The sequence below is a fragment of the Dendrobates tinctorius genome, unplaced genomic scaffold, assembly GCF_039654945.1.
Source record: "Dendrobates tinctorius isolate UK_male_01 unplaced genomic scaffold, ASM3965494v1 ptg000001l, whole genome shotgun sequence".
Lineage (NCBI taxonomy): Eukaryota > Metazoa > Chordata > Amphibia > Anura > Dendrobatidae > Dendrobates > Dendrobates tinctorius.
In genome coordinates, this window is record NW_027361669.1 from 18,381,730 (window position 1) to 18,407,457 (window position 25,728).

Here is a 25,728-nt window from a genome sequence, read left to right on the forward strand (position 1 = left end):
GCCAAAAGTATTGTACACCCCTGCAATTCTGTCAGATAATACTGAGTTTCTTCCTGAATATGATTGCAAACACAAATTATTTGGTATTGTTATCTTCATTTAATTTGTCTTAAATGAAAAAACACAAAAGAGAATGAAGCAAAAAGCAAAACATTGATCATTTCACACAAAACTCAAAAAATGGGCTAGACAAAATTATTGGCATCCTCAGTCTAATACTTGGTTGCACAACCTTTAGCCAAAATAACTGCGACCAACCGCTTCCGGTAACCATCAATGAGTTTCTTACAATGCTCTGCTGGAATTTTAGACTATTCTTCTTTGGCAAACTGCTCCAGGTCCCTGATATTTGAAGGGTGCCTTCTACAAACTGCTATTTTTAGATCTCTCCACAGGTGTTCTATGGGATTCAGGTCTGGACTCATTGCTGGCCACCTTAGAAGTCTCCAGTGCTTTCTCTCAAACCATTTTCTAGTGCTTTTTGAAGTGTGTTTTGGGTCATTGCCCTGCTGGAAGACCCATGACCTCTGAGGGAGACCCAGCTTTCTCACACTGGGCCCTACATTATGCTGCAAAATTTGTTGGTAGTCTTCAGACTTCATAATGCCATGCACATGGTCAAGCAGTCCAGTGTCAGAGGCAGCAAAGCAACCCCAAAACATCAGGGAACCTCCGCAATGTTTGACTGTAGGGACCGTGTTCTTTTCTTTGAATGCCTCTTTTTTTCTCCTGTAAGCTCTATGTTGATGCCTTTGCCCAAAAAGCTCTACTTTTGTCTCATCTGACCAGAGAACATTCTTCCAAAACGTTTTAGGCTTTTTCAGGTAAGTTTCGGCAAACTCCAGCCTGGCTTTTCTATGTCTCGGGGTAAGAAGTGGGGTCTTCCTGGGTCTCCTACCATACAGTCCCTTTTCATTCAGACACCGACGGATAGTACGGGTTGACACTGTTGTACCCTCGGACTGCAGGGCAGCTTGAACTTGTTTGGATGTTAGTCGAGGTTCTTTATCCAACATCCGCACAATCTTGCGTTGAAATCTCTTGTCAATTTTTCTTTTCCGTCCACATCTAGGGAGGTTAGCCACAGTGCCATGGGCTTTAAACTTCTTGATGACACTGCACACGGTAGACACAGGAACATTCAGGTCTTTGGAGATGGACTTGTAGCCTTGAGATTGCTCATGCTTCCTCACAATTTGATTTCTCAAGTCCTCAGACAGTTCTTTGGTCTTCTTTCTTCTCTCCATGCTCAATGTGGTACACACAAGGACACAGGACAGAGGTTGAGTCAACTTTAATCCATGTCAACTGGCTGCAAGTGTGATTTAGTTATTGCCAACACCTGTTAGGTGCCACAGGTAAGTTACAGGTGCTGTTAATTACACAAATTAGAGAACCATCACATGATTTTTCGAACAGTGCCAATACTTTTGTCCACCTTTTTTATGTTTGGTGTGGAATTATATCCAATTTGGCTTTAGGACAATTCTTTTTGTGTTTTTCATTTAAGACAAATTAAATGAAGATAATAATAACAAAGAATTTGTGTTTGCTATCATTTTTATGAAGAAACTGAGTATTATCTGACAGAATTGCAGGGGTGTCAATACTTTTGGCCACAACTGTACAGTCATGGCCAAAAGTTTTGAGAATGACACAAATATTATATTTTCACATGATCTGCTGGCCTCTGGTTTTTATGTGTGTTTGTCAGATGTTTTTATCACATACAGAAATATAATTGCAATCATATTATGAGTAGCAAAAGGTTATATTGACAGTTAGAATGAGTTAATGCAGCAAGTCAATATTTGCAGTGTTGACCCTACTTCTTCAGGACCTCAACAATTCTCCCTGGCATGCTCTCAATCAACTTCTGGATCAAATCCTGACTGATAGCAGTCCATTCTTGCAAAATCAATGCTTTTATTTTGTCTGAATTTGAAGGTTTTTGTTTGTCCACCCGTCTCTTGATGATTGACCACAAGTTCTCAATGGGATTAAGATCTGGGGAGTTTCCAGGCCATGGTCCCAAAATCTCTATGTTTTGTTCCCTGAGCCATTTAGTTATCACCTTTGCTTTATGGCAAGGTGCTCCATCATGTTGAAAATGGCATTGTTGATCGCCAAACTGCTCTTGGACGGTTGGGAGAAGTTGCTCTTGGAGGACATTCTGGTACCATTCTTACCATTCTTTATTCATGGCTGTGTTTTTAGGCAAGACTGAGAGAGAGCCCATTCTCTTGGCTGAGAAGCAACCCCACACATGAATGGTTTCAGGATGCTTGACAGTTGGCATGAGACAAGACTGGTGGTAGCGCTCACCTGGTCTTCTCCGAATAAGCCGTTTTCCAGATGTCCCAAACAATCGAAAAGGGGATTCATCAGAGAAAATGACTTTACCCCAGTCCTCAGCAGTCCACTCCCTGTACCTCTTGCAGAATATCAGTCTGTCCATGATGTTTTTCCTGGAGAGAAGTGGCTTCTTTGCTGCCCTCCTTGAGACCAGGCCTTGCTCCAAGAGTCTCCGCCTCACAGTGCGTGCAGATGCACTCACACCTGCCTGCTGCCATTCTTGAGCAAGCTCTGCACTGCTGGTAGCCCGATCCCACAGCTGAAACACTTTTAAGAGACGGTCCTGGCGCTTGCTGGTCTTTCTTGGGCGCCCTGGAGCCTTTTTGGCAACAAGGGAACCTCTCTCCTTGAAGTTCTTGATGATGCGATAGACTGTTGACTGAGGTGCAATCTTTCTAGCTGCGATACTCTTCCCTGTTAGGCCATTTTTGTGCAGTGCAATGATAACTGCACGTGTTTCTTTAGAGATAACCATGGTTAACAGAAGAGAAACAATGATGCCAAGCACCAGCCTCCTTTTAAAGTGTCCAGTGGTGTCATTCTTACTTAATCATGACAGATTGATCTCCAGCCCTGTCCTCATCAACACCCACACCTGTGTTAATGGAGCAATCACTGAAACGATGTTAGCTGGTCCTTTTAAGGCAGGGCTGCAATGATGTTGAAATGTGTTTTGGGGGATAAAGTTCATTTTCTAGGCAAATATTGACTTTGCAAGTAATTGCTGTTAAGCTGATCACTCTTTTTAACATTCTGGAGTATATGCAAATTGCCATTAGAAAAAATGAAGCAGTAGACTTTGTGAAAATTAATATTTGTGTCATTCTCAAAACTTTTGGCCATGACTGTATTCCATGATACAAAAGTCCCTATATTTTTATTTATATCCCTGTTTCTGAGCTGTTGCTAGGGACAAACATATCTCGTTGGACACATTCTGGCTTCATATCTATAAACCTGTGTTCGCCCCTCCCTTTTGTTATTTTCTTTCATAGGTGGAGTCACATTTTTAATTTATTTGTTTGTTTTCCCTATGATTTCTCATTATGTCTTACTCATTCTTCACCACTAGATCACCAGGGTTAATGTGCTCTGGGCTGCTACAGGCAGTTTAAATTTTGGCAAGGGTGTCTAGGATGCCCATAGTATGCTTTTAAAATATATGTAACTCCCATGGGGAAATGTTTGTCAGCCCATGCACTGCATGTATGGGCGTTCCAAGTCTAGGAGACCCGCTCCTTTACATTGGGCCTAGTTTTTAGTGAGGCCTTCATCAATATCTCCTCATTCTCCGCCAATAGATCACCAGGGTTAATGTCTTCTGTGCTGCTACAGGCAGTCCAATTTTTGGCAAGGGTGACTCTGATGCCTATATTATACTTTTAAAAAATGTGTACCCCCCATGGGGAAATGTTTGTCAGTCCATGCACTGCGTGTATGGGCATTACAAGTCTAGGAGACCCGCTTCTTTACATCGGGCCTAGGTTTTAATGAAGCCTTCATCAATGTCTCCTCATTCTCCACCACAAGATTACTAGAGTTAACGTGTTCTGTGCTGCTACAGGCAGTTCAATTTTTGGCAAGGGTGTTTTTATTATGCACGTTACTAATTTTAAAGCAAAACAAATGTTACTCCCCCCAAGGGGAAAGCTCATACAAATGAGATGTACGTATATTCTTCCCATTTATTGTTATATTTTCTATTTTTCCGATCTGTGGAACATCCTCTTATGGCCAAGTGTATACCTCTCCAATATAAAAATAGTGAAATCCTACATTTTAATTTAAATCTCTGTCTCTGAGCTTTTGCTAGGGACAAACATATCTCGTTGAACACATTCTGGCTTCATATCTCTGAACCTGTGTTCGCCCATCCCTTTTGTTAGGTTCTTTCATAGGTGGATTCACATTTGTAATTTATTTTTTTGATTTCAGTATGATTTATCATTAGGTCTCCTCCTTCTCCGCCACTAGATGACCGGGGTTAAGGTGTTCTGTGCTGCTACAGGCAGTCCAATTTTTGGCAAGGGTGTCTATGATGCCCATATTATACTTTTAAAAGATGTGTACCCCCATGGGGAAATGTTTGTCAGCCCATGCACTGCATATATGTGCATTACAAATCTTTGAGACCAGCTCCTTCACATTGGGCCTAGGTTTTAATGAGGCCTTCAGCAATGTCTCCTTATTCCTGCCAGTAGATCACCAGGGTTAACATTTTCTGTGCTGCTACAGCCAGTCCAATTTTTGGCAAGGGTGTCTCTGGTGCCCATAGTATATATTTAAAAAAAATGTACCCCCCCATGGGGAAATGTTTGTCAGCCCATACACTTACTGTTTGGGCATGACGAGTCTAGGATACCCGCTCCTTTGTAATGGGGCATTTTTTTTAAGGAGGCCCTCCTCCATGTTTAGTCCAAAGGGGGATTGGGGTGCATGCAAATTTGGGTCAAGGCGGCCCTTGCATTCAATGCATAAGGAAACTGTATAGCAGGACCAACTGAAGACTGTGAAGTGGGTTTTCATGTGGCCTTCCAGTATCTGGGTTCCAAGGCATATTGGGGGCATATGACTTGATATCAGGGCAGACCTTCCATTCAATGCAACATTTTTTCAGGAGGCCCTCCTGTACCTCTCGTGAAAGGGGTATTGCGGTGCGTTGTAATTCTTGGCTGCCCAGCCACTCACTGCATAGGTAATAACAGCATAGGAGACTCACTATTTAATAATGGCCCTTTAAGCAAATTAATGCCGCCTGATGCCCCTCTAAAAATAACCTTTGTGACTTTAAAAGTCCCTCTTTCAGAAATGAAACAAGATGTGTCTCCTTATGTGTCACACAGCACATGGCCAGCTAGGGTTGTTAAAGGTTACAATGACATTTCACAGTGAATGCATTAGTATTGGTTGAAAGCAATATTAAAGTTGAAAAAAGCTTCAAAAACGCTGTGTCTGAACATAACCCAAGTGGTGGAGGAACATTTTGGTCTGGGATTAATTATTTTGTCTTATATACAAGTCATTAACCTGGAAAGGATGTTCCTTAACATATTTCAAAGCAAAATACGTTTTGGTATGTTTTTTGGTGCACCGGTAAAAATGGAATGAAACTCTGAAAAAATTGTTTAAAGCTCTGAACTACGACTCAGGAATGCTTCCAGCGGCGATCCCCATGATGTCCCCTTGTCATTTGAGCAGTGTTCTATCATTTTCAGATGTTTTTAGACCTTAAAAGGAACCCCGGGAGGATCGAGGTAAAAATCCTCGGTCTCCCATAGACTTACATTGGGCTCGTTGTTCTGTCTGAGCACCTGCGTATTCAAATTTGCTCGCCCAGAACAACAAGCATCTGAGCATTTTAGTGCTCGCCCATCACTAATAAGATACAATAAAATTTTCTCAGGGGACAAGAACTTCCCTGAAATTTGTTGCGCAGTGCTTTGCTCAGTTCAAAGACATTGCAATCCATGCATTACCGGAGACAACTTATGCCAAAACTGAGCCCACTAACCTCCTGGAGATTCTGTACCACCAGGGGGGCAGCATCCATGCCTCAAACATCTGTTGAACCATATGCTCAGGCAAAGGGTGCTGAGTCCAATGCAGATTTGCACCTGCAAGTACAGGAACTGACTAAGGGTATGGCTACCTTGCTTAAAACTATCCAGCCTCTCCAGGCATCTTCCCCTACAGAGAGGATCCAGCTAGCATCGAGTCTGGATGTCCTGCCATGGGAACATCAGAGGAGGAGACCACGACCTACGCCAGGAGGGGGCCGACAGACCGCTTTGACTCATCCGGACGACCCATATGCCGATGCTGCAACCAGGTTGGTCACATTGAAAGAGCTTGTCCTTTAAACAAGCGACCCATGGGGCATCGGCTCACCCCCCAGGAGTAAAACAGCCTGGTCCAAACAACTGGAGAGACAAGTAAGTCGGAGGACGGCCGATTCTACCCTTTGTGACAGATGGTATTAAACGCCCTCTTGGACACCGGTTCTCAGGTAACCACTAAGGCTATTTTCACACATCAGGTTTTCGGCGTCAGGCGCGTTCCGGCGTCGTGCCGGAGCGCCGGATCCGACAAATGTTTTGTAAAACCGGATGTGACAGCCAAAACCGCTTGACAGCCAAAACCGGATCCGTCTCATCCGGTTCATCCGGTTTTCGATCCGTTTTTCGACAGATTACGCCGGATCCGGTTTTTAAAATCGCCCCTTGTGGCCTTCCGAACGGGATTTGCTACTGAAAAACTATATATAGTGTGTTCCTACAGCCCTTCTTTGACAGGTTGTAGAGGAGAAAGTGCAGGTTGGAGAGAAGAGCAAGTTACTGGCGAAGATGGATGTTGTGATTGGAAATATTTTGAAGAATTTGGCGGATTTTACAGCGGAGGCGAATCGTTTGAGGGTGATTGTTCTGGAGGAGAGAGCGAGACAGCAGCGCATCAGGCATCGTAGACGACGTTTGTGGATCCACCCCATCACAGCCAAGAGAATGACGCTTGGGGTCTATTCTACACTCTGCATGGACCTTAGACGAAACCCGGATACATTTTTTGGATATGTTCGGATGAAAATGGAGAATTTTGATTACTTGGTGGAGCGCATTGCACACCTCATAAGAAAATCGGACACATATTGCCGCTTCTCTGTTTCACCTGCAGAGCGTCTGATGGTGACTTTAAGGTAAGCCACATTTATTGGATATGCTCGCATCAGAGCACACTTTCACTGCAATCTTGTTGGTGGTAGTTGGCATCTCCAAGTGTTATAGCTGAGTTTTGGTATGTAATGCTGTGATTTTAAACTAATTGATTGTTTTTTTCCCCACAGATTTCTTGCAACTGGAGAATCCCTTTCGTCACTGCATTTCCAGTACAGACTCGGGATTTCCACCATATCTCGAATAGTGAAGCACACATGCCGTGCACTGTGGGACTCCTTAGCTGAAGAGTTTTTACCACAGCCCACAACAGAGAAGTGGATTGAAATTTCAGAAAAGTTTCAACAGATATGTCAGTTTCCGAACTGCTTGGGTGCTGTGGACGGGAAACATATCCGCATTGTAAAGCCAGCCTAATCGGGATCAGAATATTTCAATTACAAGAAATATTTTTCAATTGTCCTCATGGCCATCGCTGACGCGGAATACAAATTTATTGCTGTTGATATTGGGGCCTATGGCCGCTCCAATGACTCTCAAGTTTTCAAAATGTCTGCCATGGGGCGTAAACTGTATGGAAACACCTTCCAGTTCCCATCCCCTAGACCGCTGCCGCAAACATCTGGTCCACCTATGCCATTTGTCTGTGTAGGGGATGAAGCCTTCCAGCTGTCAGAACACCTTTTGAAACCGTACGGTAGCAGAGGATTGACAAGAACAAAACGCATTTTTAATTACCGCCTCACAAGAGCAAGAAGAATGGTTGAATGTACCTTTGGTATTCTGACAGCCAAATGGCGGGTCCTATTGACTGCGATCAACCTCAAGACAGAAACTGTGGACGAGGTGATCAAAGCTTGCGTGGTACTCCACAATTTTGTTATCTGCAAGGAACCCATTTCCATTGAGGACACCTCTGAAGAAACCACCTTGCAAGATTACCATGACATTACCACTAGAAGTTCTGTGACGGTTTCAGTAATGAGGGACAATTTTGCACTATACTTTATGTCACCTCAAGGCAGAGTACACTGGCAGGATGACAGAGTGTGAAAGATTTGTGCCCTTAACCAAACTTGTGTACCTTCTGTACCAACAGTATATACCTTTGCCAACCAAAGTTGGCTATCTTGTCATAGTCTTAATATTTTTACCTTTAGGCCACAGGTTTGTACCTGGTTGTGTTTTATGCAAAGTATTTCACCTTTTAACAAAAGTTGTGTACATTGTTAGGAAATCACCAACAATAAACATGCAAATTGCCTCTTCAGAAAGAAAGAGGACTTTTACTCTACAGCGCCACCTATTGGTAGTAGCGATCCTACAAGTCACAATCAACCCTTTAACGAGTCTTGTAGTATGACTTAGGATACAAGCCAAATCAGAATCTCAATTTGCAGACACGGTGTTTCGAGCTGTTGGCTCTCGTCAGTGCAAAGTATGAGATCTGATTTGGCAAGGTGAGAGGCTCTGGACTAGGGTCTAAGAAGTAAGGTTTCTCCTTGCGGAGAGTGACATGCCAGCTGTGGCTTGTCAAGGTAAGGAGACTTATTCGCCGTGCAATGCTCCTCTGGGAAAATAATATGCAAATTGCCTCTTCAGAAAGAAAGAGGACTTTTACTCTACAGCGCCACCTATTGGTAGTAGCGATCCTACAAGTCACAATCAACCCTTTAACGAGTCTTGTAGTATGAATTAGGATACAAGCCAAATCAGAATCTCAATTTGCAGACACGGTGTTTCGAGCTGTTGGCTCTCGTCAGTGCAAAGTATGAGATCTGATTTGGCAAGGTGAGAGGCTCTGGACTAGGGTCTAAGAAGTAAGGTTTCTCCTTGCGGAGAGTGACATGCCAGCTGTGGCTTGTCAAGGTAAGGAGACTTATTCGCCGTGCAATGCTCCTCTGGGAAAATAATATGCAAATTGCCTCTTCAGAAAGAAAGAGGACTTTTACTCTACAGCGCCACCTATTGGTAGTAGCGATCCTACAAGTCACAATCAACCCTTTAACGAGTCTTGTAGTATGACTTAGGATACAAGCCAAATCAGAATCTCAATTTGCAGACACGGTGTTTCGAGCTGTTGGCTCTCGTCAGTGCAAAGTATGAGATCTGATTTGGCAAGGTGAGAGGCTCTGGACTAGGGTCTAAGAAGTAAGGTTTCTCCTTGCGGAGAGTGACATGCCAGCTGTGGCTTGTCAAGGTAAGGAGACTTATTCGCCGTGCAATGCTCCTCTGGGAAAATAATATGCAAATTGCCTCTTCAGAAAGAAAGAGGACTTTTACTCTACAGCGCCACCTATTGGTAGTAGCGATCCTACAAGTCACAATCAACCCTTTAACGAGTCTTGTAGTATGACTTAGGATACAAGCCAAATCAGAATCTCAATTTGCAGACACGGTGTTTCGAGCTGTTGGCTCTCGTCAGTGCAAAGTATGAGATCTGATTTGGCAAGGTGAGAGGCTCTGGACTAGGGTCTAAGAAGTAAGGTTTCTCCTTGCGGAGAGTGACATGCCAGCTGTGGCTTGTCAAGGTAAGGAGACTTATTCGCCGTGCAATGCTCCTCTGGGAAAATAATATGCAAATTGCCTCTTCAGAAAGAAAGAGGACTTTTACTCTACAGCGCCACCTATTGGTAGTAGCGATCCTACAAGTCACAATCAACCCTTTAACGAGTCTTGTAGTATGACTTAGGATACAAGCCAAATCAGAATCTCAATTTGCAGACACGGTGTTTCGAGCTGTTGGCTCTCGTCAGTGCAAAGTATGAGATCTGATTTGGCAAGGTGAGAGGCTCTGGACTAGGGTCTAAGAACAATAAACACAACTTTTTAGGTGAAATACTTTGCTTCAAACACAACTGTGGCAAAAAGCTAAAATTTACCCACAGTTATATACCTGGTTTTGAATACCTTTTTACCTTTGAAATACCCTGTATTTAACCTTTTTTTTAAACATATTTCGCCGCAGAAAGAAATGACAGACAACCATTGTAAAACGATAATTTAACTTTTATTTAAATTTTTTTTTTTTTTGTAAAATGTTTTTAAAGTTAAAAAAAACTTTAAAGGTTTGAAACCAAATGGGCATTTCTATTACAAAACACACATTATAAATCGGTGTAGTGTGGGGTGGAAATACTGCTGGAGGGGCTGCGGGACACTTCGACACTGGGAGTGTGGAGAGAGGACTGGGATCGTGGTGGGGAAGGAACAGTTAGAGGTGAAGGTGTGGAAAAAGCTACAGAATGGGTGGACATGTGGGAGGCAGAAGAGGTGGTGGGCGGTGGAGTGGAGGGTTGGGCAGGGACTGTAGGAGCAGAAGATGTTGATGGAAAGTTGTATGGGGAAGGAGTTTGGTATGGGGAAGGAGTTTGGTACGGGGCAGGTTGCTGCTATTGGGGAGGTTGCTGGTACTGGGGAGGTTGCTGGTACAGGGGAGGTGGCTGGTATGTAATAGGAGGGGGAGGATGGAAAGTGGCTAGAGGGGGTGCAGGTGGAGGAACTACTGGGGTGGGAGGAGGAGGTTGGGAGGTAACGTGCTGAAGAGCACCTTGGCATGAATGCATTACATGCATCTGCTGGCTAGGAGAGAGCGTTTCCATGCGCTCCACAACAGACCTGAAAAAGGTGTGGTTTGGCGAAGATCTTGCTTCTGAATGCATGGTTTGCAGAAGTGTCTTCACCTCCAGAATACTGGAGTTGATCTGCTGAAAGCCTGCAGAGATTTGCTCTGACAAGACTTTTAGACAGTTCTGGAAAGATGCATTCAGATGCAAGAACTCTGGCGCATAAGTCTTTTCCTGACCCCTCTGCCGCTGCCGCCCAGTACCCGCAGGTGTACTAGAGGTGGCAGGGGCAGAAGGGTGGGATAAAGGGAAAGCGATCTCCTCACCAGCAGCTTCATGAAATGTAGGCGGCCACGATGCTCCTGTGCTGGTGGATGGGACAGATGGGTCGAATGTGTGGGAAGGCTGGGAAGGTGCAGATGTACCGGGGCGGTCGAAGTGTCCCTCGGTGCCGGTCTCCTCAGGGATCGCCTCAGAAGGGTCCAATCGTGCAGGCTCCCCAGTGCTGCTCACCGTGCTGTGGAATAAAGAGAAAAAAAAACAATTAAAATAGTGACATGGCATGGCCCTGGCTGAAAAAAAATTGTTACATCTAAACCTTTTTTTTTTAACATGTGGTGTGTAATATTTACCTTCTGGTGACCATTGTATCCCGGAGGAACGACAGGGCTCGTGCGTACTTGTACTTGCTCCTGCGTCCTCCAGATCCACTCGGGGCCCGCATCTCTTTATTGAACTCCTTCTTGAAACGATCCCTCACAGACCGCCACCGCTTCACAATTCTGTCCCCTGAAACGAGAAAGGACAAAGTGGTTAGTATACAACATCAGTGTTTCCCAAACTCCAGTCCTCATGGTCCCCAGGCGTCATGTTTTCAGGATTTCCATAGTAAATAGAAATCCTGAACACATGATCCGTGGGGACCACGAGGACTGGAATTCGGGAAACTCTGGTTTACATCAAGCAACCGGTACTGTATATACTTACGCTCTTTAATCTGGGCCCGAGCATCGAGGTCCTCCCAGCTGTTAAAGTAAAATAGAAAAATAGCAAAATTAGTCACCACACTTTAAGACATGAAATAAAAAGTGTACCAAAATTTAACTTAAATATTATACTTACACGCTGGTGACCGCTGCGTTGCTGTCGCCGACGACCCTGGGAGGCACTGCGAGGACCTCTTGGCCGAGCACCAGATTGGGAAGACTAGAGAAGAAAAGAAAAAAAATTATGTGTTTGGATGTTGGCATATTTGTTTGCTGTGTGATGTCTGCGGTACATTGTTTTCTATGTGTTGTGTGTAGTGTGATGTTGTGTTTCTGCGTTTGATGCAAAAAACTTACCAATTGTGAGCCCACTCCAGGTGTCTGTCCACCCCTTCCTTCTTCTTCTGAGAGCTCCTCTTCAGCTTGTGATTCCTGTTTTGAAATAAAAGCCAATGAATAGACATATATTACAGAGATGATGGATTTTGGAAATAAAAACTTACCGTCAAACGCTGATGATGCGAGGGAGGGCTCCCAGAAGAAGATGTGCTGTCATGTTGCTGGCCAGACTCCATGGTTGTGGGTGGTGCTGCTGCTGCCAGTGCTGCTGCTGCTGCATCTCTTGGGCGGCTGTTGAATAAAGAGAAACAAAGGGCTAATGAATATCTTGATATTCCTTGCTCCTAGTTTTGAGGAATGGGGGATTTGATAATTACCGTCTCTCATCTGCTGCTGGACTCCCCTCCCGTTGTTCAGCATGTTCCCTTTGCTGCTCCATTTGGGGTGGTGGGGGTGCTGATGGTGCTGCAGTGGTCTACTGCCTTCTCCTGCGCCTGGTTGCTGTCTTGGGTGGCATGATGGGTGTGGCTGAGGGTCCCACTGTCATGCTTTTATATATGTGTGCTGTGGGCAGAGCTACTGAGCATGCTCAGACCCAAAAAACCGGTTCCGGCGCATTGCGGCGCTCATAGACTTTCATTGTGTGAAAAAGCCGGACGCGCCGGATCCGGCATGTCCGGCTTTTTTGCCGGAGACAAAAAACGTTACAGTAGCCGTTTTTTCCAGAGGCCGGATTGCGACACATTGCCGGATCCGGCGAAAACCGGATGAAACGCACGGCCATCCGGCGCAAATGCAAGTCAATGGGGGAGAAACCGGATCCGGTATTGCATTTCGCCGGATCCGGTTTTTGTCAAAAGAGCCGGATCGTGCCTGACGGCGAAAACCTGATGTGTGAAAGAGGCCTAAGCCTCACATACTGTATAAACGATCTTGGGCTGATACTGAATTTACTCGCCGCCCTGATAGAGACTTAACAGTGATAGCGAGTAACGGTCAGCCCTTACCTCAGGTGGGGTATAAAGAGGTTGCCATTAAGGTGGGGAGGGTGGAACTCGAATCTCGGGGTTGATAGTTAGTGGTTGATATTGACAAATGTGAATGTAACCCTATGGTACGAATGTCATTGAGACCTGTCTTAGTGAAATCATTGTCCTCCTGCAACAAGTAGCTGAGACAGCCAACCCCAGACAACAGCGGGCCCTGCACAAGGCGATTAGAGCCCTCTTGCAGCAACAGCAGGTACAGCTGACCGGTGGAGCGATTGGCAGCGTAAGGGTGAGCGACCCCAACCCCATTGTGCTTTCCCCCAGGAGTGAGACTATCATATGGTGCAGAGCAGCCACAGGTATTAGAGGCCGAGACTACCAGGCCTTGGTGGAGCCAGTCTACTCTGACAGCAGACCCACTGGCATGACCGCTGGAGGGGTGGTGGATGTCAGAAAGGGAAGAGTGCCAGTACGAGTACTGATCTGTGGAGAAAAAGAAGCTACCTTGCCCAGGTATGCTACTGTGGCCAAACTCTTTACTGTCAGTAACAATGCTATCCAGACAGTAGGACCTTTGAACCTGAGTAGATGGAGGACAACGGCTCCTCGGGTCAGTTGGAGGACTAGTGTCAGGAAATGCACATTTGCATTGACTTCACGCCTTCACACCAGAAAGATGGGGTCTATTGAGTGGTCCAGGAGTACGAGAGGGTTTTCTGTAAGAACCCCCTGGATTTTGGGCAGGTCAATGGGGTCCAACATCACATCCCTATGGGAGATCACCCACCCATCAAAGAGAGGTATCGTCCTGTCCCTTCTGCTCATTACCAGTGTGCCAAAAGTATGCTAGAGGAGATGAAGGAGGCAGGGGTCATAAGGGACACCTACAGCCGTTGGGCAGCTCCTCTTGTATTGGTCAAAAAGAAAGATGGTACCATGCGCATGTGTGTAGATTATAGGAAAATAAATAAAATCACTCACAAAGACATAGAAGAGTCACTAGCAGCACTAAAATCAGCCAAGTATTTCTCGACTCTAGACTTAACCAGTGGGTATTGGCCAGTTCCTGTTGCTAAGGCAGACAAAGAGAAGACTGCTTTTACCACACCAATGGGGCTGTGTGAATTCAACTGTATGCTATTTGGGTTGTGCAACGCACCTGGAACCTTTCAGACACTCATGGAGTGCTGCCTCGGGCACAAGAACTTTGAGACTGTGTTGTTGTATCTGGACGATGTGATTGTTTATTGAAGAACGTATGAAGATCACCTGAAACACCTGGCAGAAGTCTTCAAAGCATTGTCCAACTTCGGCTTGAAGGTGAAACCATCGAAGTGTCATCTCCTGAAGCCTAAAGTGCAGTACTTAGGCCATGTCGTGAGTGCAGAAGGAGTGGCACCAGATCCAGACAAGGTGATGGTCATCAGAGACTGGCAAGTACCTACTACAGTCAGTGAGGTTCGACAATTCTTGGGGTTGGTCAGCTATTATAGACGCTTCATCAAAGGCTTCACAAAAATGGCTGCTCCCCTTCAAGACCTCTTGGTGGGCCACTCCAAAAAGGCCAGAACCAAGAGTCCCTCGATTGAGTAGAATGCCAAATTCGAAGAGTCCTTCAACAGCCTTAAGCAAGCTCTCACTGGAGAAGAGATCTAGACTTACCTGGAATATGACCAGCCACTCACCCTCTACACTGATGGTCTAGGAGCGGTTCTATTTGAAGTGCAGCACAAGGAGAAGGTCATCGCCTATGCCACTAGAAAGCTTTGCCCAATCTAAAGAAATCCTGCCAACTACAGCTCCTTTAAATTGGAGTTACTGGATATCGTCTGTGCAGTGACTGAGAGGTTCAAGCACTACTTCGCTTCTTCCAAGTTCACCTTCTACACCAACAACAACCCGTTGACAAATCTGGAGACTGCAAAACTTGGTGCCTTAGAGCAACGGCGGATGGCTCAGTTGTACAACTATGAGTTCATCATCAAATATCGAGCTGGTACCAAAAATGCCAATGCCGATGCCTTATCCCGCATGCCGAACCCCCCTGACATAGAAGAAGACCTGGCAGGCCTGGAAGAGATCGAGATGCCGGCATTCCATCACCAGTATGCTTCTCAGTGTGCCCACTGTGTGAATAACAAGAGTTCAGCAGTCCAAAAGGTTTCCCTCAATCCACTACCTCATTATGGTTGGGCAGAGATGCAAACAGCGATCCAGCAGTCCGCATGGTGAAGGAAATGCTTGGTGCAGCCAACTCATCTCCAGCTCCTGGTGCACCACCAGAAGTCCTACAGCTGTAGAAAGAGAGGAAGGAGCTGTTCTTCTATGAAGGCAAACTGTGCCGAAAGACTATCAACTCCTGTACGCATGAGCTGGTATGGAAGATCGTAGTCCTAAGAAAGGATGTACCAATGGTCCTTGAAGCCTACCTCAACCAGGCAGGGCACTTTGGATGGAAGAAGTTAGAAGTCGTCATCTGTGCTTGCTTCTTCTGGACAGGTATGAGACAGTCCATTGAGAAGTGGTGTAGGGAATGCGGCCCATGTAACCTCAGAAGAAAGGATTGCAACTTCCAAAGGAATCCCTTGCAGCCTATCATCACCAAGCAACCACTTAAAATAGTGGCTCTAGACCACGTGAAATTGTCCCCAAGTTGCTCAGGATACACCTATGCCTTGACGATAGTGGACCACTACTCACGCTTCCCAGTAGTTGTTCCAGTGAAAGATCAGACGGCAAGAACAGCTGCAAAGGCCTTTCAAGAATACTTCTGCCGACCCCATGGTTATCCAGATCAAGTCTTGATAGACAGAGGTCTGGCTTTCAAAGCAGAGGTCTTCCAAGAATTCTGCACATTTTACAGCTGTAAGAAGATCCAGACAACACCATACCATCCGCAAGGTAACGGCCTATACTTGAAAATGAATCAGCTGGTGATCGATTTACTAAAGACTATTATACAGATATACACCGGCGCTACCAATAGAAAGGGAGGGCTGCTGGTGCCTAGACAGAAGCTGTGCTTGTTCTGCCAAAAAAGGGTTAAATAAGCAAATGGAGAAAGGCACCCGGCTCTGCCCAGCTCTTTTCTTTACTTGCACCCCAGTCAGCCAGCTCATTCACTTCATCCTCCCAGCTTCTCACCTGCTTATCCAGCATTTCTGTGGATCATTCACTGTGATCAGCACAGCACCTTCATTCAGCAGAGCTAGGGTAAGTTTGTATAAGTCCTTTAGGCTACATGCACACGTACCGGAACTCTCGCGGAAATTACCGCGAGAATTCCGGAATTCCAGTCCGCGGGAAAATCGCATTTTAAATTCCCGTGATTTTCCCACGGAAAAACTAGCATTTTGCAAGCGTAATTAGCTTGCAAAATGCTAGCGTTTTCCAAGCGATCTGTAGCATCGCTTGGAGAACTGATTGACAGGTAGGTCACACTCGTCAAACATAGTGTTTGACAAGTGTGAACAACTTTTTACTACTGAGGCCGCCTATGCGGCTTCAGTAGTAAAAGAATGTAAAAAAAAATAAAAAATGGTGTTATTCTTACCCTCCGACGTCCCGCGCAGCCGTTCCCAGTAATCCTTTGCGAAAATACCCGCGATGACGTCCGTTCTCGCGGGATCGCGATGTCTCGCGGTTATTCGCGATGACGTCGCGCGAATGACCACGAGACTTCGCGATCCCGCGAGAACGGACGTCATCGCGGGCATTTTCGCAAAGGACTACTGGGAATGAGAGCGTGAAGAGAAGCGGGAAGACTGCGCGGGACGTCGGAGGGTGAGAATAACAATATTTTTTATTTTTAAATTCTATTTTTTACAGGGATATGGTACCCAAAGCCCGGAGGACAGTCTCCTCTCCTCCGGACCGTGGGTACCATCCGCAATTGTTCTGCTTACTTTCCGCATGGTGTGCACAGCCACATGCAGGAAGTAAGCGGAACAATGCATTCCTATGGGTGCGGGATCGCCGCGATTCCGCAAATTAATGAGCATGCTGCGGTTTTTACCGCGAAGCGATTCCGCCGCGGTAAAAACCGCAGCATTAGCACAGCATTGCGGAATCCCATAGGAATGCATGGGATGCTTATTTTTCGCGTTTTCGCGGCAAAATCGCGCGGTTAAAACCGCCGCGGAAACGCGAAAAAAAGCCACGTGTGAACTCAGCCTTACCGTTCATCAGTGTATCTTGCTGTGGTAGTTTTGTATCTCCTGCATGCTTTGAGTATCGGGCTTATGTGTGAAAGACAGGACTTTCACTTTCACTTTTACGTTATCATCTTTGAATCGTCCTGTGAGCATGGTGCCTTTCTCTATTTACTGATTTACTAAAGACCTTACTGCTAGACGAGCACAATCAATGACCTGAGAAGTTACCAGACCTAGTCGAGATGTACAGTTAGGTCCATATATTTGGACAGAGACAACATTTTGCTAATTTTGGTTCTAGACATTACCACAATGAATTTTAGACAAAACAATTCAGATGCAGTTGAAGATCAGACTTTCAGCTTTCATTTGAGGGTATCCACATTAAAATTGGATGAAGGGTTTAGGAGTTTCAGCTCCTTAACATGTGCCACCCTGTTTTTAAAGGGACCAAAAGTAATTGGACAATTGACTCCAAGGCTATTTCAAGGACAGGTGTGGGCAATCCCTTCGTTATGTCATTCTCAATTAAGCAGATAATAGGCCTGGAGTTGATTTGAGGTGTGGTGCTAGCATTTGGAAGGTTTTGCTGTGAAAGAAACATGCAGTCAAAGGAGCTCTCCATGCAAGTGAAACAAGCCATCCTTAACCCCTTAAGCCCCAAGGGTGGTTTGCACGTTAATGACCTGGCCAATTTTTACAATTCTGACCACTGTCCCTTTATGAGGTAATAACTCTGAAACGCTTCCATGGATCCCGGTGATTCTGACATTGTTTTCTCGTGACATATTGTACTTCATGTTAGTGGTAAAATTTCTTTCAAATAACTTGCATTTATTTCGCAATTTTCCAAACTTGAATTTTTATGCCCTTAAATCACAAAAATACAACACACAAAAAACTTGATAAGCAACATTTCCCACATGTTTACTTTACTTCAGCACAATTTTGGAACCAAAATTTTTTTTTGTTAGGAAGTTATAAGGGTTAAAAATTGACCAGAGATTTCTCATTTTTGCAACACCATTTTATTTTTACGGACCACATCACATTTGAAGCCACTTTGAGGGGTCTATATGATAGAAAATACCCAAAAGTGACACCATTCTAAAAACTGCACCCCTTAAGGTGCTCAAAATCACATTCAAGAAGTTTATTAACCCTTTAGGTGCGTCACAGGAATTTTTTCTAAATTTTAAAAAAAAATGAACATTTAAATTTTTTTCACTAAAAAAATATTTCAGGTTCATTTTTTTTATTTTACCAAGGGTAACAGGAGAAATTGGACTGCAAAATCTATTGTGCAATTTGTCCTGAGTATGCTGATACCTGATATGTGGGGGGGAACCACTGTTTTGGCGCATGGCAGACCTCAGCAGGGAAGGAGCGCCGTTTGACTTTTTCAATGCAAAATTGGCTGGAATTCAGATCGGACGCCATGTCGCGTTTGGAGAGCCCCTGATGTACCTAAACAGTGGAAACCCCCCAAATGACCCCGTTTTGGAATATAGACCCCCCAAGGAACTTTTCTAGATATGTGGTGAGAACTTTGAACCCACAAGGGCTTCACAGAAGTTTATAACGTACAGCGGTACAATTAAAAAATCATATTTTTTCCACAAAAATGATCTTTTCACCCCCAATTTTTATTTTCCAAGGGTAACAGGACCCTAAAAGTTATTGTGCAATTTGTCCTGAGTACGCTGATGCCCCATATGTGGGTGTAAATGACTATTTGGGCGCATGGCAGAGCTCGGAAGGGAAGCAGCGCCATTTGACATTTTTGGCTGGAATTGAGATCGGACACCATGTCGCGATTGGAAAACCCCTGATGTACCAAAACAGTGGAAACCCCCCACAAATGACACCATTTTGGAAACTAGACCCCCCAAGGAACTTATCCAGATGTGTGGTGAGAACTTTGAACCCCCAAGGGCTTCACAGAAGTTTATAACATACAGCCGTGCAATTAAAAAATCATATTTTTTCCACAAAAATGATCTTTTCACCCTCAATTCTTATTTTTCCAAGGGTAACAGGACCCTAAAAGATATTGTGCAATTTGTCCTGAGTACGCTGATACCCCATATGTGGAGGTAAACCACTATTTGGGCGCATGGCAGAGCTCGGAAGGGAAGCAGCGCCATTTGACGTTTTTGGCTGGAATTGAGATCAGACACCATGTCGCGTTTGGAAAGCCCCTGATGTACCAAAACAGTAGAAACCCCCACAAATGACACCATTTTGGAAACTAGACCCCCCAAGGAACATATCTAGATGTGTGGTGAGCACTTTGAACCCCCCATTGCTTCACAGAAGTTTATAACGACCGGGCGTGAAAATAAAAATATCGTATTTTTTCAACAAATATCATCTTTTAGTCCCCATTTATTTTATTTTCCCAAGGGTAATAGGAGAAATTGGACCCCAAAAGTTGTTGTCCAATTTGTCCTGAGTACGCTGACACCCCATATGTGGGAGAAAACTACTGTATGGGCACACGTCGGGGCTCGGAAGGGAAGTAGTGACGTTTTGGAATGCAGACTTTGATGGAATGGTCTGCGGGTGTCATGATGCCTTTGGAGAGCCCCTAATGTACCTAAACAGTGGAAACCCTCCACAAATGACCCCACTTTGGAAACTAGACCCCTTAAGGAACTTATGTAGATGTGTGGTGAGCACTTTGAACCCCCAAGGGCTTCACAGAAGTTTATAATGGCCAGGCATGAAAATAAAAAAAATCGTATTTTTTCCACAAACATGATCAATTAGTCTCCAATTTTTTTATTTTCCCAAGGGTAACAGGAGAAATTGGACCCCAAAAGTTGTTGTCCAATTTGTCCTGAGTACGCTGATACCTCATATGTGGGAGAAAACTACTGTATGGGCACACGTCGGTGCTTGGAAGGGAAGTAGTGACGATTTGGAATGCAGACTTTGATGGATTGGTCTGCGGGTGTCATGTGTGTTTGGAGAGCCCCTGATGTACCTAAACTATTGAAACTCCCCACAAGTGACCCCACTTTGGAAACTAGACCCCCTAAGGAACCTATCTAGATGTGTGGTGAGCACTTTGAACCCCCAAGTGCTTCACAGAAGTTTATAACGCCTGGGCGTGAAAATAAAAAAAACATTTTTTTCCACAAAAATTATATTTTTGCCCCAAATTTTTTATTTTCCTAAGGGTAACAGGAGACATTGGACCCCAAAAGTTGTTTTGCAATTTGTCCTGAGTATGCTGATACCCTATATGTGGGGGTAAAACACTGTTTGGCCGCATGGCAGAGCTTGGAAGGGAAGGAGCACCATTTGACTTTTTCAATGCAGAATTGGCTGGAATTGAGATCAGACGCCATGATGCATTTGGAGAGCACCTGATGTGCCCAAACAGTGGAAACCCCCCAATTATAACTCCAACCCTAACCCCAACACACCCCTAACCCTAATCTCAGCCCTAACCCTAGCCCTAACCCTAACCCTAGCCCTAACCCTAATGGGAAAATGAAAATAAATACATTTTTTTTATTTTATTGTTTTTCCCTATCTAAGGGGGTGATAACGGGGGGTTTGATTTACTATTTATGGCGGTTTTTATGTTTGGCGGCTGTCGCAAGCTAAAAGACGCTTTTTATTGTAAAAATAGTTTTTGCATCACCACATATTGAGAGCTATAATTTTTCCGTATTTTGACCCACCGAGTCATTTGAGGTCTTATTCTTTGCGGGACGAGTTGACGTTTTTATTGGTACCATTTTCGGGCACGTGACATTTTTTGATCGCTTTTTATTCCGATTTTTGGGACACAGAATGAACAAAAAACAGCGTTTCATGAATTTCTTTTGGGGGGGGTGCGTTTACACCGCTCCGCATGCGGTAAAATTGATAAAGCAGTTTTATTCTTCGGGTCGGTACGGTTACAGTGATACCTCATTTAGGTCATTTTTTTATGTTTTGTCGGTTTTTGCAATGAAAACAATTTGATATAAAAAATAATTATTTTTGCATCGCTTTATTCTGCGAGCTATAACTTTTTTTATTTTTTGCGGATGACGCTGTATGGTGGCTTGTTTTTTGCGGGACAAGATGACGTTTTCAGCGGTACCATGGATATTTATATGCGGCTTTTTGATCGCGCGTTATTGCACTTTTTGTTCGATGGTATGATATTAAATCATTATTTTTTGCTTCGTTTTTTATTTCTATTTTTTAAGGGGTTCGCTAAAGGGGTTAATGAATGGGACAGTTTTATAGGGCGGTTCACTACAGATGCGGCGATACCAAATATGTGTACTTTTATTGTTTTTTTTTTTATTTTCAAAAAATGAATTTATTGGGAATATTTTTTTTTTTTACTAATTTTTTAGCCATTTTTTTTTAAATTATTTTTACACTTTTTTTTTTTTTTTACTTTATTACATAGTCCCAGGTGGGACATCACTGTCCTGTGACAGATCGCTGATCACTGTGACAGATCAGCAATCTGTAACAGGCAGTTCTGCAGACTTCCTCATGCCTGCGCTTTGCAGGCAGTGAGGAAGTCAGCTCCCTACAGACCCCCGAAGGCCCCCGTCACCATCTTGGATCCGGGGGCCTGTAGGAAAGGAGTCCCCCGCAGCAGCGCTGCACATTGCGCTGCCGTGGGGAGCTCAGGGAAGCACGGAGGGAGCCCCCTCCCTGCCGATGCTTCCCTTTAACCCCCGGTACACCGCGATCGTGTTTGATCACGGTGTACAAGGGGTTAACATGTCGGGGCGGTCCGTGACTGCCCCTGACACATTGTGCCGGGTGTCAGCTGTGATAAACGATGTTGGAGCCCAGGGATAGTCATTTTGTAGGCTGAGGCCTACTTGGAGGCAGTTTAAGATAAGACGTTGTTTGAATTTGGAGGCAGCTGACATTACTGACCCCCACTTTCACATGAACGAGTGTGTTTTTCTGTGTGGACAGCACTTCCGAGCACCAACTAGCGTTGTTGGAGCCCAGGGAGATCCAGGGTGCAGGCCGAGGCCTACTTGGTGGCAGTTTTAGATTGTAGGCTACAACAGACTGTCAACGTGCTCCAATTAGGCATCTGTCTCCACTCTGTTTCCAGGATTTCACGTGACCACCAACACCGCCAGTTTATGCGTACAGTAGCCGTCTGCCCAATCCACACGTGTTCCTGTGTTACTGGTGTTCTGTAATGTTAGCAGATCCCCTGATGTTTGTCTGCCAATGTCTCCTGCTCTGTCCACATTCCCACCACTTGCAGTGGGAAGGTGGACAGCGCAGGAGACAGTGCCGGACACACATTGGGGGATCAGCTCACGTTACAGAACACCAGGAACACAGGAACAAGTGTGGAATGCGTGGACGGTAACTGTGAGCAGGAACTGGCGGTGTTGGAGGTCAGGGGAAATATTAGAGACAGAGTGGAGACAGAGGCCAAATCAGAGAATGTTTAAATCTGAAGTAGTTACAATTTGGAGGCAGCAGCAGTTTGCCCTCCACACAGCAGGGGATCAGCTGACGTTACCGAACCCCACTTTCACATGAACGAGTTTGTTTTTCTGTGTGGACAGCACTTCCGAGCACCAACTGGCGGTGTCGGAGCCCAGGGAAAATCAGGTAGTAGGCCGAGGCCTACTTGGAGCCAGGTGTAAATCTGAGTTTGTTTGACTGTGGAGGGAGCAGGACACTTTGCCATACACACAGCAGGGGATCAGCTGACGTTACCGAACCCCACTTACACATGAGCGAGTGTTTTGTCTGTGCGGACAGCACTTCTGAGCACCAACTGGCGGTGTCGGAGCCCAGGGAAAATCAGGTAGTAGGCCGAGGCCTACTTGGAGCCAGGTGTAAATCTGAGGTTGTTTGACTGTGGAGGGAGCAGGACACTTTGCCATACACACAGCAGGGGATCAGCTGACGTTACCGAACCCCACTTACACATGAGCGAGTGTTTTGTCTGTGCGGACAGCACTTCTGAGCACCAACTGGCGGTGTCGGAGCCCAGGGAAAATCAGGTAGTAGGCCGAGGCCTACTTGGTGGCAGTTTGCGATTGTTTCTAGACTACTACTAACTGTCAACGTACTCCAATTATGCCTCTGTCTTCACTCTGTTTCGAGTATTTCCTCTGGCTTCCAACCACGCCAGTTGCTGCTCTGAAATGCCGTCTGCACAACCCACACTTGTTCCTGTGTTACTGGGGTTCTGTAACAGCAGCTTCTCCCTAGAGGTGAGTCAGGCAATGTCTCCTGCTCTGTCCACATTTCCACTACAAGTAGTGGGAATGTAGACAAAGCAGGAGACATTGCCGTGCTCAACTCTGGAGATGAGCAGATGTTACAGGACCCAGGTACCACAGGAACAAGTGTGGATTGTGCAGACGGCACTTGAGATCAGAAACAGGCGGTGTTGTAGGCCGGTGGAAATACTCAAAACAGAGTGGAGACAGAGGGCAAATCAGAGAACATATTAAATCAGAGGTAGTCAGAAGTTGTTTTCAGCAGCAGAGTTTGCCGTACACACAGCAGGGGATCAGCTGACGTTACCGAACCCCACTTACACATGAGCGAGTGTTTTGTCTGTGCGGACAGCACTTCTGAGCACCAACTGGCGGTGTCGGAGCCCAGGGAAAATCAGGTAGTAGGCCGAGGCCTACTTGGAGCCAGGTGTAAATCTGAGGTTGTTTGACTGTGGAGGGAGCAGGACACTTTGCCATACACACAGCAGGGGATCAGCTGACGTTACCGAACCCCACTTACACATGAGCGAGTGTTTTGTCTGTGTGGACAGCACTTCTGAGCAACAAAGTTCAGGTCATAGAAACATGAACACAACAGGAGACCTGGATCCTGTTGCCAGCCAATTATTTATTCTGGAAGAGGACTGGAAAATTCAGGTGAGATCCAGGCCTTGTTCATTTTCACAAAAGTAAGCCGGTCAACATTATCGGCGGATAGTCGCGTGCGACGGTCTGTTACCACACCACCTGCAGCACTAAAGACACGTTCCGATAATACACTGGCAGCAGGGCAAGCCAGCACCTCCAATGCATACTGGCTAAGCTCTGGCCATGTATCCAGCTTAGAGACCCAATACTTGAACGGGGAAGAGCCGTCTGGGAGAACACTAACAGGGCACGACAAGTAGTCTGTCACCATCTGACGGAAACGTTGCCTCCTGCTGACTGGAGCCGTCTGTGATGGTGTAGCCGTTTGTGGCGGTCCCACAAAACTTTTCCACATTTGGGCCATACTGGCCTTGCCTTGTCCTGCGGCACTGCCTCTGCTACCTCTTTGTGCAGAGCTTCCTCCACTGCCTCTACCCACATGGCTGCTTTGAAAAGCACTACCAGCAACACTTGTGGGGGGAATGGAGAACATGATGGCCTGCACAAATGTTTCTTGGTACTCCCGCATTTTTCGCTCCCGGTTCAACTGTGGTATGATGCTTTGTAAGTTGTCCCGGTAGCGAGGATCTAGGAGGGTGTACACCCAATAATCAGCCGTGTGGAGAATGTTGGCGATGCGGCGGTCATTTAACAAGCACTGCAGCATGAAATCAACCATGTGCTGCAGACTGCCAACTGGACCGGAAACGCTGTCCCCAGCTTGAGGCAGCATCTCTGCCTGCTCAGCATCACCCCACCCTCGCTGTACACACTGACTACTAGAGCCTTGTGTACCTCCCTCCTCTGGAGAGATGTGTTCCTCCTCCTCCATTGACTCCTCGTCATCCTCCTCACTAAGTGTCCCCTGCCTGGGCCTTTGTGTGGAAGCACGTTGTGCAGACTTGCCAGAAGCAGATGGCATTTCTGACTGCTCATCCTCGACCTCTTCAAAAACCTCCTCACTTAGTGCTTGTAAGGTTTTTTGAAGCAGACAGATGAGGGGGACAATCATGCTGATTAGTGCATCATCTGCACTGGCCATCCGCGTGGAGTCATTGAAGGCACGCAAAACTTGGCAGATGTCCCTCATAGTGGCCCACTCAGTGGTGGTGAAGTGTGTCCGGCGCACAGTGCGACTTGTTTGCGCCTGATGCAGCTGGTACTCCATTACTGCTGCCTGCTGCTCACACAACCGCTCCAACATATGTAACGTTGAATTCCACCTGGTGGGGAGGTCACATATGATGCGATGTTCTGGCAGGCGGAATCGGCGTTGCAGAGATGCAATGCGCGATCTTGCCATGCTGGAACGCCGCAAGTGAGCACACTCTAGGCGAACCTTGTGCAGCAGTGCATCAAGATCCGGATAGTCCCTCAGAAAGCTCTGCACGACCAAATTGAGCACGTGTGCCAGACATGGTATGTGAGTGAGGTTGCCTAGGCCCAGAGCTGCCACTAGATTTTGGCCATTGTCACTCACTACCAAACCTGGCTGGAGATTCGCTGGCACAAACCACACATCGCTCTCCTGCTTGATGGCATTCCAGAGCTCCTGTGCTGTGTGGCTCCGATTCCCCAAAGAAATTAATTTAAGGACGGCCTGTTGACGTTTGGCCACACCTGTGCTCATATCTGGCCTAACAGGCTCAGGCAGTGTTGATTCCGAGGAACTAGAGTAGGAGGAGGACTCAATATGTACAGACTGCATTCCTGCAATCCTTGGAGTTGGCAGAATACGTACAGAGCCACTCTCCAGATCTGTACCCGGCTCCACAACATTGACCCAATGGGCAGTGA

The 25,728-nt window shown here is 45.7% G+C and overlaps 1 protein-coding gene and 1 pseudogene across 1 annotated transcript in view; one reads left to right on the forward strand and one right to left on the reverse strand.

Moving 5' to 3' along the window:
• The window catches only part of LOC141086060 (uncharacterized), a 54,384-nt pseudogene extending 39,250 nt beyond the window's left edge, over nt 1-15,134 (forward strand).
• LOC141086363 (exocyst complex component 1-like) overlaps nt 1-25,728 on the reverse strand; it is a 191,860-nt gene that overhangs the window by 146,085 nt on the left and 20,047 nt on the right. The window lies entirely within an intron of this gene.